The following is a 14,621-nucleotide window of genomic DNA, read 5'->3' on the forward strand; positions in this document are numbered from 1 at the left end:
TATTTCGCCCAGATTCAAGAATTAAATGGCAGACTAAGTTTATGGTTAATATGATATTTTCTCAGTCTTGAGTACAACTAGTTAATTTGAAGAATTAATGCCAGGTATGGCGTCACAAATATCGTCTGTTACATGTAAATTGGTTTTCACTGGTTGTAATGTAATAATGAATATTTTACTGTTAATGTCATCTACAGTTCTCTGACACTCGGATCAAAAGACGTTGTCAGCTCTGTCATTCTGCATTCTGTCAGTGTCCAGTTAGATCATCGATTTCGCGTTGTTCCGCCATTTAATCAGGCAATATAATACGTATATTATACAACTTATATTACCCATGCCTACAAAAACAACTTGTGATACATAGAACCAGTCCAATATACGTATTGATAAAGTAAGAAGTAATATGACTATGATTGTGTTTCTATTTTGTCTTAACATGAAACTGGGCACCTTTGCTAAAACATCATCTTTATTTCCCGATGATTAACCTAAACAAAGTTTTTGAAAGACATTTAAAGTGAATCACATAAGGAAGAGAATTTATGGATATCAACTTCTTTATTATGAGGAACACATCGTTTATTATTATTCTCCTGATAAGTAAGTAAGTATACACTCCGAAACGTTGTGTTCCTCATAATAAAGAAGTTGACATCCATAAATTCTCTTCCCTACACCATACTGTTATTTAATTTTATCGATATTAATGTTAGCATCTTTATACTTAAGATCATCTCTGTGATACAATTAACTATATTATGTTATCATTAAAACATCGGTAGAGCTCTATAACACCATTAGTATCATAGAAACTGACAAATTATTAATCCAACAATCCAAATAACCAACAGTTGACAAGCATATGTCCAAATAACTTTAGACGTGCAGCCCCGTAATATAACGCGTGTATATTTTGAAATCTCTGAGAAAACCACTAAATTGCTCACAACCCGCTTTTAAGCGGTGCAAATGAAGCCGGGGACTGATTCCTCCACTGTGATATCTGGGGAAAAGCTGTGCGGCCAAGAGAGGAATGCACGCACAGTCCATGCGAAACGAGACTTAATCCTTTGTTTGGATGGAACAACTTATATGTCCCGTGGGTGACGCGTTTTGGTATAATACGTGACAATGTGACATGTTGTTATGTCTACAGAAGCCCCAGACAAAACAATAAACGATACGGTTTGGGCTTTGTTGTGGTCGACTATAACGGTCTGCTTTGATACGTTGGCGTGTGACCTACTCAAATTAGGTGTAGAAACGGATTGTAACGGTCAACGGGTTTGCGTGAAAACAACCTCTAATCACGTACAATGTACATATAATCAGTTTACGGTACATAAAGACACCTAACGGTAAATGAGGTCACGATATGTTGGTCGCCTTTGTTGAAACCACGTATGTTGTTAAGTGTGATAAATTATTTGTATGAATATGTGAATATTACTATTTCTACATTCGAATGTTAGAGTCGGTCATCAGATCAATGCTAATTACTGGTATGATTTTGTATTTATTAATTACAAGCTCGGTCAGTTCTGACAAGTGGTCAATGGGCAGAAACTTCACTCATCCATGGAATATACACGACTTGATTAAAGAAAAAGAACTATAATAGCAATCAATTTTCACACTTAATTGAAAAATTAAAAAATAACCATTAAATATATGTAATTTAAGCATATTCATTTGAAGAATAACCATCATACAAGTTTAACACATGCGATAAAAAGGTCACTTTATAACAATGTCAGGGCCCTCTTACTGAAAAGCGATTATTTTATACCGCGATTATGGCCTAATTTATATCCGTGTTTTACGTGTAGGGTTGCATCATGTATAATTTTGTTAGTTGGCACAGGCAGTGATATGAATCTATTTACCATAGATAAATAGGGATGGACTCACTTCAGAGAAAACTTCACCCTTCTTTGTTCACGACGCTTGACAGCCTTATGTCAAAGTGACATATTGGTAATCTATTGCACAATGTCAGACAGCAATGTCAGCGACATATACAGGGTGATTTATATGGCACGTGGCTGAAGAAGAACCCTAAAACTCTCTCAAGGAATTTAAATTTTGCGAAGCCGGTATTTATTCTATATCGTAAATTTTCTGAAATTTCACAACAGCTAGCGTCGTGTAATCCGAAGACGTGCCATGTTTAATTCTTGCTCGCACGCAGAATGTTATTTCTTTCTCTCGGCCTATTTCGCGTCTTGACAGCTGAACTTTCACAAACCAATGCACACACTCACGATTGATATGAAATGCTGAACATGTCCGGAAATTAACCGATCGCAAGACTTTCAAACAATGAATATGTATTTCAATACACGCCACTTCAATGTGATTGAAACGTGCATTTATATCTAATTTCATTGAGTAAACGTGCATTCACAAGATTGTTTCCTCCGACGTCCGCGCGATCAAATATTTATGACACGTGTGAAAGCTGTCCAGGTGTGATTTTGTGTCAGTGGCGCGTGTCGATTATGGAATGCAATGTTTTCGGATATGACCAGGACGTATTGCCTTCAGATAATCCTGTAATCCGTAACGCTTAGCTGGTATTACACAACCATAACACCTGTAGACTACTGTAGTGATCAAGATTACAGATTGTTGGGGATAAGCAAATGTTTTATACAAACAAACAATCGGCTTTGCTTTGAATGTTTATGAGGTTATTACGTGTTAAGAAGAAGTACTGTTTTGTTGAGGGAGCGAGTGAGTGAGTGAGTGTAATATGCCACCAACACCATGGCTGGGGAACATGAGTGAGTATGGTTTTACGCCGCTTTTAGCAAATATTCCAGCAATATCACGGCGGGGGACACCAGAAATGGGCTTCACGCATTGTACCCATGTCGGGAATCGAACCCGGGTCGTCGGCGTGACGAGCGAACGCTTTAACCTCTAGGCTACCATACCGCCCCCTGGGGAACATGAGAATTGGGCTTTACCCATGAGGGAATCGACCGGGTCTTCATTCTGACGAGCCAGCCACACCCGTTCTCTATTCCAAAGACTATTTTCATTCAGTCCACACCCCGTGGAGATTCCGGGTTAAAATATGTCCCTAGGAGTTACCCTCGCTTCGAGAGGCGACTTTGTGGGTCAGGTTCGGTGACTTGGTTGATCGCATGCGTGTCGCCGTTCACCGAAGGCGAGAGCCTTGCTCATGATATCAACCCCTGGATGGGGTCTCAGTAGAGACTAGATCAATTACAGACTGCCTTCATATAGATGTTACAGTGCTATTGCTAATCGTGTGTGAGAGGTTTTCCATTTTTTATCGCGTATACATGTATTTTTGTTTGTTGTTTAACGCCGCACACAGCGATATATTAGTATGTATACGACGGGGTACCCGTGAAGATCCGGGTTAGAATAGGATCCATTTAGTCATAAGAAGCGACTGTGCTTGTCGTAAGAGGCGACTAACGCGATCGGGTGGTCAGGCTCGCGGACTTAGTTGATGCATGTCATCGTATCCCAATTGCGTGGATCAATGCTCATGATATCAATCACTGGATTGTCTGGTCCAGACTCGATAATTTCCTGACGGCCGTCATATAGCTGGAATAATGCCGAGTGCGACGTACAACGACAAACAAACAAATGAAATATGACGATGTCCTGTTATCAATCGAGCCTGTGCCAGACAACAATAGCCACATTGTGAGTACAGATCCTGGCCACCGGGTTACGATGACCCAATCTACCAAGTCACAGAGTCTGACCATGCGGAACCATTATGTGCACGACCTGTGAAGATCCGGGGTAGAATAGGTCTTCAGCAACCCATGCTTGTCATAAAAGGCGACTATGCTTGTCGTAAGAGGCGACTAAGGAATCGGGTGGTCAGGCTCGCTGATGTGGTTGATGCATGTCACCATATCGTATCCCAATCGATGCTCATGATGTCAATCACTGGATTGTGTGGTCCCGACTCAACTATTTTTCAGACTACCGTCACATAGCTGGAATATTGCTGAGTGCGGCGTTAAACAACAAACAAACATACACAGGGTTACGTACATGTAGTTTACATGTGTAATCCTACTTGTATTCAGTACATTGCACTTCTGACCCGTCGAGTAGAGTTAGTACCGTCTTGAGAAATATCAATTGCTTAACAATGATGTGAACAAACTAGGGCTTGACGTCGTCAATACTTCGTCTTTGTCAATATCAGTCCCACGTGTTGGGGGACATGCGGAATTCATGTCACGGCTCAGTGCCACTCGCTACAGTTGACTGAAAACCACATTCGCTCACCCAACAAACTTTCGTCATGCAGTTAACGTGGGAAGTGGGTGTCGTACAACAGCTGTCTGACGACATGTGTGGGGCACTCTCTAAATCGCGCAACATATATGTCAACACTTCAATATCTTATTCATGTTTCATAAGGGCTTTGGAATTAACTACCCTTCCTTATTTAGAGGGTCTATTATGATAACGTGCGATGTTGATCCAGATTGCATATAATAGTCTAGACGGACGTATTGATAAAACTTTAAAAAAAACAGGCGTGTGTGTTTTGTTTAGAGTGTTGACGAAAACGTAAAATGTAATACGATTTTTTCACTCCTAGTAAATGAGGATTGCACTGAAAAGGAACCCTTGTAGTTGAACCGAAGGATCGACAGTAAACGCATTGACGGACCGACGATACACATATCATTATCAAAAGCGATATCAAAGCTTTGTAGTGACGAGAAGCTTAACAAAATATTGAAACAGACGTGTAAACGCGCTTACGTGATAATAAAGAGACATTGTTAGAGGCAAGGCTGTGTATTAATATTTTCAAAAGAGTAAGACGAATCATTAAAATGTATGCGATTCTTTGACGCAATGCACAACCTATAGCTTCCTGTTCTAAGGCTATTGTTTCTCCGGGCCGTTGTCCCATTTAGGTTCGGGCTAGACGTTGTTATTAATGATCAGTGTGTACCCGTGACACTGTTTCTATGTAATTACAGTAATCAGTAATCTGTTTATGCATAATTAGTGTTGGTTTTCACGTGATTTCAATCAAAGCTGTTAATTTCCCCGCTCGCAGTCACCTGCCTGTCGCGCTCACCCGGATTGCAACCACGTGATCAAACCCTACCCAATGAGCATGTTTATCGCCACGAGAATGGATTTTTTTTTTAAAGCGCACCTTGCAATTTTTGTCATTACTGTACGTTATATTTCTTATCCCCAGGATGGCTTGTTGTAACAAAACACATGCGGCTATCTTTTTAATTAATCATCTCGATATTTCGTGATTCAATTTCAAAGGCGAGGATTTGGGTTGATGTTTTTTTATTATCGATTATTCATTTAAAGAATTATTTATTTATATACACCATAACGTTATGCTGTAGGGTAGGATGGGTGGCCATGTGTTTGTGTCATCGCGACCCAACATCTCAGTAACATATTGTATCACGTTGACCATGTCCCCCAGTCTTTCTGCGTCTGTTTGGAGGCATGGACATAGTCATAACTAATTACCAAGAACCAATAAACACTGTAACAGGTAAAGTCTGCCACACAAGGGTTCGAGGACCAGCACTGATCACCCCGTCTCGTTTAGAGCGAGAGCGTATACGAGTTTACATGACTTGGAAATGATTTTCTCAGCCGTGTCTCGACGGGGGAGGCATCAAGCTACGATCATCGTAAATCGTACCAACGATAGAGAAACTGCATGGCGAGCAAACGCACTACCCACTGTGCAAACGGCCCAGCTGCTGTGTTAATGTATCGGTAGTACAGAGTAGTTCACACACACTGGGCCAGGGTCCTTCTTATATAGAGTAAGTACATCCCCAGCCATGTTCTGATTATTAAACTGCTACCAGCGGCGTAAAACAGTATCTTATCAGTCGTACGGTCTCACCCCATTGCAACGTGTACATCGACCCCCCTTGGTACGTACTTCGCAGTAAACCCCTAACTTCACTTTGTTACGCTTACACTCCCCCCCCCCCCCCCCCCGCGCGCCACAAATCACACACACGCACGCACGCACGCACGAACGCACGCGCGCGAGTGCACCCCCTCTTCCTAATACGAAACCTTGCTGCTTATGTTTTGTTTAAAAAAGATTGTTGAATTTATGTGTATCTGAATTTACAAGAAATTTATGATCAATTTCATTAATGATCAATTTCATTTCATTCATCTATTATGTAATTTCTATTTTGAAATATTTGCCAAAATTAATAATGAATTTGCATCCAATGCGATTATAAACTAAAAGTGGTCATGAACGACTGGGAAAATCATTTTTTTTAAATAAACAAAAATCGAAACACGAATTCCTTACTTTGATATCATGTCATGACCATACATGTAAAAAATCGCCTCTCATCAATTAGACATTCTTTGAAATTACAGAGTAATAAATCGTTTAATCGTTCATTACCAATGAGTTATTACTAATGAATTATGGTTAGCTAAGCAGGACAAATTATTAGTGTCAGTCAAAGTCGGATCAGTGTAGAGTATATTAATGTTTCATATTGGACTCTTACTCAGAGCGCCTACTTACTTTGATTCACCAGCACGGACGTTAATCCTTTAATCCGATTTGACAGCTTCCACTATAGAATGAAACGTAAATTCGTCATATATTTGTCACATTCCATGTGTGTAGATACCGTACAGTCAGTATCCTTGGAAGAGTATATTAACTATTGAAGGGATCTTGGAGGTACACCGCATCCATAAGCCTTGAATGAAATGTACAAGTATGAATGGCATATTTTGTGGGTGCGGGGGCGACTGTATCTGGGTCAAGCGTTAACCAACATGGGTTGAGCGAGTGTGATTATTAACAGAACTACGTGTGTTTGTGCTGTGTCTTAGTCAGTGGTATTTCAAGCATTTGAAATATACAAGATGAAAGAGTACCGCTTGTCCCCACGAGGGTGTTTATTTCATATAGGGCCCGCCCGCGGGTAGTCTGAGAAACTTTTCATTGATAAATACATTAACAAATTGTCCTGATTAGGGCTTGATAATGGATTACATTCTGTGGGTGAAGTCTATCAGTGAAATCTATACATGACTTCCTTGCCTTGGGCTCATGTATGACATTCCACGGAATATTTTTTTTGGGTGGAAACTTTTTTGATTGACAATTTGAAACGTCTCGCACTTCACTGAGGACTTGGCACTCCCTACACGCTTGAATAGCAACTGCGGAATACAGAGTGCATATGGTGTAAAGTATTGATGGAACGGTGTACCATTCGGCAACCCTGGCACTGTGTGATCTCTTGTAGTACACGCATACAGATATAGCACACACTGGCACAGATAGAGTTGAACTATGGGATTGAAGTATACCGACCTTGTATGGAGATAAATCAAGGAACTGTGTAGGAATCAGATTTAATAGAAATATGTCTGGCAGCCGGTTTCTTCTCGCCATGTGGCATTCTTTTGTTTTCCCCATGTCCTGCTTCCCCTCTTGTCCTGTCATGTTTCTCCGCTTGTCACGTCATGTTTCTCCACTTGTCACGTCATGTTTCTCTTTTTGTTCTGTCGTGTTTCTCCATTTGTCACGTCATGTTTCTCCTATTGTCATGTGGTGCTTCTCCTCTTGTCGTGTTTCTCATTTTGTTTTATCGTGTTTCTCCATTTGTACTGTCTTGTTTTCCACTTGTCACGTCGTGTTCCTCCTTTTGTTCTGTCGTGTTTCTACTTTTGTTCTGTTGTGTTTCTCCTTTTGTTCTGTCGTGTTTCTCCTTTTGTTCTGTCGTGTTTCTCCCTTTGTTCTGTTGTGTTTCTCCTCTTGTTCTCTCGTGTTTCTCCATTTGTCACGTCGTGTTCCTCCACTTAATTGTCACGTGGTACTCCTTTTGTTCTGTCGTGTTTCTCCTCTTGTTCTGTTGTGTTTATCCACTTGTTCTTTCGTGTTTCTCCTCTTGTTCTGTCGTGTTTCTCCTCTTGTTCTGTTGTGTTTATCCACTTGTCATGTCATATTTCTCCACTTGTCACGCCATGTTTCTCCACTTCTCATGCCCCGTTTCTCCTCTTGTCATGTCGTGTTTCTTTTGTCATGTCTTGTTCCTCCACTTGGCGTGTCATCTTTTCCACTTGTCATGTCATGCGTCTGTTATGTTATGAAGCATGTGTTTTCTTTAAAATATATTTTTTTTAGGTTTTGTGTATTTCCTTGATTTATTTTGTGAATTGTGTTTTATTTCATGCTCTGTCATGTCTTGATGTATCGTGTTTCGTGCCTTGTCTTGTGGTATTTACCTCATGGCTAGTCGAATCCTATGTTATGTACTATTCCCTCTTAACTATCGTTGCATAGTTTGGTATGGCAAAATATATTAAGTCTTCCTGGAAAACAATCCTGTATTGTAACGACATTCATTAAAAGCTAACTTTTCTAAACCCACTCACCCACCCCGACCCAACCAGGCTTTCGGGGACAGGCTCTGCCCGGGGTATCCCAATCTTAATAGCTTGTGATAAAAGCCACCATAACGAAGATCGGATGGTCACAGTTCACTGTGACTTCTCCATGGCTTTTCGGCCCAGGCATTAAATCACAAACTTGCTTGAACATATTACATGAGCAGACATTAATTTGCGCACCCAAGCATGCCGACCAACCCTCTTCCCCTATCCGCGAGAGGCCTTCATATTTAATAGCTAAACCCAGCCATGTACTGTTACGTTTCAATGTAACATTACTCTCAGTATAATGACCCCAGTCAGGCAGACATTCCAGGTGTCGACCCTCCCGTATATCACACCCGGATTAATGGAATTAGCAAAGCGTGACTGGTTTTACCTGTCGGTTCCGCCTGCGTGTAGATCTATGTCTAATGCATCGCCCTAACCAGACAATAGGAGACATATGTACTAGCAAGCAGTACAGATCATATAACGACTCTCCAGATGGCCCCAGGTGTAAATAGGTCACGATGGGGTCACGGAATGGCGGAATGGGTTGATAGCCATTGTTTTGGCATGTACATTTATGTACCTGTGTATCGGTAATGGAAAACAACAACATTTTTATTACCTTGCCCCCGTTTCATTCTTTTTTATTACCGTGGTCTTATATCTTTTTATGACGAGAATTGGCGACATTCACATTCAGGTGGCATTAAAAAGGTTTTTATTTATTTTATTTTTATTTTATTTCATATATTGGAAGGGGAGTGTTGTTTTTGTAAAATATATACAATAATAAGCATCGGGTAGTTACAATGTGTGACATCGCTGACTGATTCATAGTTGCTGCCGTCGTGGGTCGTTGTTCATGCTGTCATCCACTGGTTGGCTTGACCCAGACGGGACTGTTTCCATGTTGCCATGACAAAACTGGAATGTCGCAGATTACGATGTAAAACAACACCCACACACACGCAACGTCTACAGAACAGGATAGGCAATACAGCATGTCCTTTAAGCACGACAGAGCACAGGAGCAGGACATCCTTGTTTATTTTGTGATGTATTAACTTAGACATTAATTATTACGGTTTTCTCTGGTGTACTAACAAATGACACTCTACCCTCGCCTCACGCAAACCAACCATTACTTTTGAGGAGAGAAGGACATTGTTCTGTTGTTTATTTTGTATCCGGGAAACAATGGCGTTTGTCGTTTTGCATTTGCACTGATTAATTCTCTATCATATCAGAAAAAGGGGACACGGGTGGCCCAGTCATCTAAGGCGTTGCGATTCGCTGTGCAGAGTTGCGTCCCTTGGGCGCGCCAGAAACCTACGATGGTGGGTTCGAATCCCGATTTGCCCCGATTATGTTTCTAGTTTTTTCAGCACCATACCCGTGCTCGTGGGTTTCACCGAAGTGGTAAACGTCTGAGACCTGCACCACTTCGGGCTTTCCTCCCACATTAAGCTGACACGCCGCGATATAACTGGAATACTGTTAAAGGCGTTAAACCAAACTCACTCACTCATATCAGAAAAGAATATTATATTGGGAAGATACGTCATAACAACGTAGGAAGGAAAAATGAAATGAGAAAGTAGAAAACAAATGATTATAAAACGCACCTACATATATTAATTATATATATTTTAAGTTAAAACTTATCTATTTATACTAATATCTGGCAATGCCCTGAAGCACGCTCAAGCCTGGGGGTCGGGGTAGATCCCCGGGAACCCTAACTTGTTGCACGAGGCGACAAAGAGGATCGGATGGTCAGACTCGGTGACTTGGTGGATTGCGTGTCATTGTACCCTGGCGGCCGCGGCGTGTGAGCGTTGCTCATGATATCAACCACTGAAATTGATATCAATCAATCACAAACACAATTTTGCTGGTAAATCATGTGACGAACGTAAAAAGGGGGGATTGGTTGTCCACAATGGCGGCTAAGTGTGCATGGTATTCCAATAATCAAGGGTATGCCTGCTATAGTTCGTATCCAGACGGGATTTCTCGGTTCATATTATTTGCAAAGTTGAATACTAAAGCTAACAAGTATTCAATTCTTTACTCATACTGATTTGCACCCGTGAAGATCCGGGTCAGAATAGGCCTTTAGCAACCTATGCTCGCCATAAAAGGCGACCAGGCTTGTGTAAAAGAGGCGATCGGGTGGTCAGACTCGGTGATGCATGTCATCGTATCACAACTGCGTAGATCGATGATGACAATCACTGAATTGTCTGGTACAGACTCGATTATTTATAAACCGTCGTAATATAGTTGGGATACTTCTACGTGCCTCGTTAAACAACAAAAAAACAAACAAACAAACAAACAAAGAGAAACCTGATTCGCCCACGCTTTCACGGATTCAGAACAGCGAGAGTGTCAGAAGCATGATGGAACAATCTATCACACGTTTAATTAGAAACATTATTCAGTTGCCATACGAAAGGGAAAAAAAACATACTTCAGTCATTAGTAAAAAAATTGGAACAAAGAAAATTATGGAATAGTGTCGAGCCAAGCCTGTAAAATGCAGCATGTTTTAAATAGTTTCACTAATGGAGACGATCTCGAACTTGTCAGCCCCAAGATGAATGAATCATTGTATGGTGATCCTTCCGGGCCATAAATCATCCATGTACATGAGCGACTTACAGAACGGCGATGGACAAATGACAGCATGAGACCACGCGCTGATTACATAGGAGGCGATGTGACGAGGGGTTCCCCGAGTCGGTGAAGTGTGGGGCGACCTTGGCGTCACAGTCAGCGGAAGTCGACATCAACGTGTGCGAGTTGCAGCTGCCGCCAAGTTTCTGTGTTTCAGAATTCTGTGTAGCCCGAGGTCAAGGTGACCTGGCAGTTCCTTATCTCAATCTGTCTGTCTGTAAGGTCAGCTTGGTCATTGAGTTCAAGAATCACCAACTCACCCCTACCTCCGTTTCATCCACATCAACACATCCACACTCACACTCGCTTCAATGCATCTCCACTCACATTTACCAACGCATCCACATGAAAGCTGACACCCACATCAACGCATCCACACCGGCACTCACAGCCATGTCAAAGCATCCAAACTCACATCGCTATTAACGATTCCACACCCACACTCACATCCACATCAACACATCCCCACCGACACTCAAATCAACGTACCCCCACCCACACTCACATCAACGCATACCCACCCACATTCACATACACATCAACGCACCCCCACCCACACTCACATCAACGCATATCCACCCACATTCACATACACATCAACGCACCCCCACCCACACTCACATCAACGCATACTAACCCACATTCACATACACATCAACGCACCCCCACCCACACTCACATCCACATCAACGCACCCCCACCAACGCTCACATCAACGCACCCCCATCCACACTCACATCAACGCATACCCACCCACACTCACATCCACATTAACGCACCCCCACCCACACATCCCCATCCACACACGCATCAACGCAACCATACCCACACACACATCCACATTAACGCACCCCCACCCACACATCCACGCACCCGCATCCACACACGCATCAACGCATCAATACCCACACACACATCTACATTAACGCACCCCCACCCACACTCACATCCACATCAACGCATCCCTACCCACACTCACACCCACATCAACTCACATCCACCCACATACGCATCAACCCACCCACGCTCACGTCCACGTCAACGCACACACACTCACACCCACATCAACTCACATCCACCCACATATGCATCAACCCACCCACACTCACGTCCACGTCAACGCACCCACACTCACATCCACATCAACGCACACCCAAACACAAAGGCATCAACGCACCCCCATCTACGTACGCATCAACGCATCCATACCCACACTCACATACATATCAACGCATCCCCACCCACACTCACATCAACGTACCCCCATCCACACTCACACCAACGCACACCACACTCACATCCGCATCAACGCACACCCATCCACACACGCATCAACGCATCCCCACCCACACTCACATCCACATTAACGCACCCCCACCCACACCCACATCCACATCAACGCACCCCCACCCACACTCACATCCACATCAACGCATCCCCACCCACACTCACACCCACATCAACTCACATCCACCCACATACGCATCAACCCATCCACACTCACGTCCACGTCAACGCACCCACACTCGCATCCACATCAACGCATCACGCACCCCCACCCACACTCACATCCACATCAACGCACCCCGACCCACACTCACATCCACATCAACGCATACCCACCCACACTCACGTCCACTTTAACGCACACCCATCCACACACACATTCACATCAACGCATCCCTACCCACACTCACATCCACATCAACTCACATCCACCCACATCAACTCACATCCACCCACATACGCATCAACCCACCCACACTCATATCCACATCAACACATGCACACTCACATCCACGTCAACGCACCCACACTCACATCCACGTCAACGCACCCACACTCACATCCACATCAACGCACACCCTTCCACACACTCACATCTACATCAACGCCCACCCACCAACACACATCCATACCCACACACACATCCACATTAACGCACCCCCACCCACACTCACATCCACATCAACGCATATTACGCATCCACACCTGACTCACTGACTCGCACGCACGCACGCACACGCAGTGTAGGACGACGCGTTTAGTGTTCCGTGTTATAGTGCCCTATATATTACATCTGTGAAAAACATTCCTTTCATATTAACATAAATATGCAGACCTCTTTTTCCTACAAATGTAGGCTTGACTCACAAATCGATCACAAGAGGTTTCAAGTAGATTCAATTAACATTAGCACCCGCCTCCACTCACATTTACCAACGCATCCACATGAAAGCTGACACCCACATCAACGCATCCACACCGGCACTCACAGCCATGTCAAAGCATCCAAACTCACATCGCTATTAACGATTCCACACCCACACTCACATCCACATCAACACATCCCCACCGACACTCAAATCAACGTACCCCCACCCACACTCACATCAACGCATACCCACCCACATTCACATACACATCAACGCACCCCCACCCACACTCACATCAACGCATATCCACCCACATTCACATACACATCAACGCACCCCCACCCACACTCACATCAACGCATACTAACCCACATTCACATACACATCAACGCACCCCCACCCACACTCACATCCACATCAACGCACCCCCACCAACGCTCACATCAACGCACCCCCATCCACACTCACATCAACGCATACCCACCCACACTCACATCCACATTAACGCACCCCCACCCACACATCCCCATCCACACACGCATCAACGCAACCATACCCACACACACATCCACATTAACGCACCCCCACCCACACATCCACGCACCCGCATCCACACACGCATCAACGCATCAATACCCACACACACATCTACATTAACGCACCCCCACCCACACTCACATCCACATCAACGCATCCCTACCCACACTCACACCCACATCAACTCACATCCACCCACATACGCATCAACCCACCCACGCTCACGTCCACGTCAACGCACACACACTCACACCCACATCAACTCACATCCACCCACATATGCATCAACCCACCCACACTCACGTCCACGTCAACGCACCCACACTCACATCCACATCAACGCACACCCAAACACAAAGGCATCAACGCACCCCCATCTACGTACGCATCAACGCATCCATACCCACACTCACATACATATCAACGCATCCCCACCCACACTCACATCAACGTACCCCCATCCACACTCACACCAACGCACACCACACTCACATCCGCATCAACGCACACCCATCCACACACGCATCAACGCATCCCCACCCACACTCACATCCACATTAACGCACCCCCACCCACACCCACATCCACATCAACGCACCCCCACCCACACTCACATCCACATCAACGCATCCCCACCCACACTCACACCCACATCAACTCACATCCACCCACATACGCATCAACCCATCCACACTCACGTCCACGTCAACGCACCCACACTCGCATCCACATCAACGCATCACGCACCCCCACCCACACTCACATCCACATCAACGCACCCCGACCCACACTCACATCCACATCAAC

At 43.9% G+C, this 14,621-nt stretch overlaps 1 protein-coding gene across 1 annotated transcript in view; it reads right to left on the minus strand.

Moving 5' to 3' along the window:
• The window catches only part of LOC139449386 (ankyrin repeat domain-containing protein 50-like), an 84,316-nt gene extending 77,579 nt beyond the window's left edge, over positions 1-6,737 (minus strand). The window contains exon 1 of the mRNA XM_071230751.1: positions 6,566-6,737. The gene's annotated coding sequence lies outside the window, so the exon portion shown is untranslated. The remainder of the gene's footprint in view (positions 1-6,565) is intronic.
• Positions 6,738-14,621: the final 7,884 nt, after the last annotated feature.

Source organism: Haliotis cracherodii, unplaced genomic scaffold (genome assembly GCF_022045235.1).
Source record: "Haliotis cracherodii isolate W230 unplaced genomic scaffold, xgHalCrac1.p SCAF_8, whole genome shotgun sequence".
Classification (NCBI taxonomy): domain Eukaryota; kingdom Metazoa; phylum Mollusca; class Gastropoda; order Lepetellida; family Haliotidae; genus Haliotis; species Haliotis cracherodii.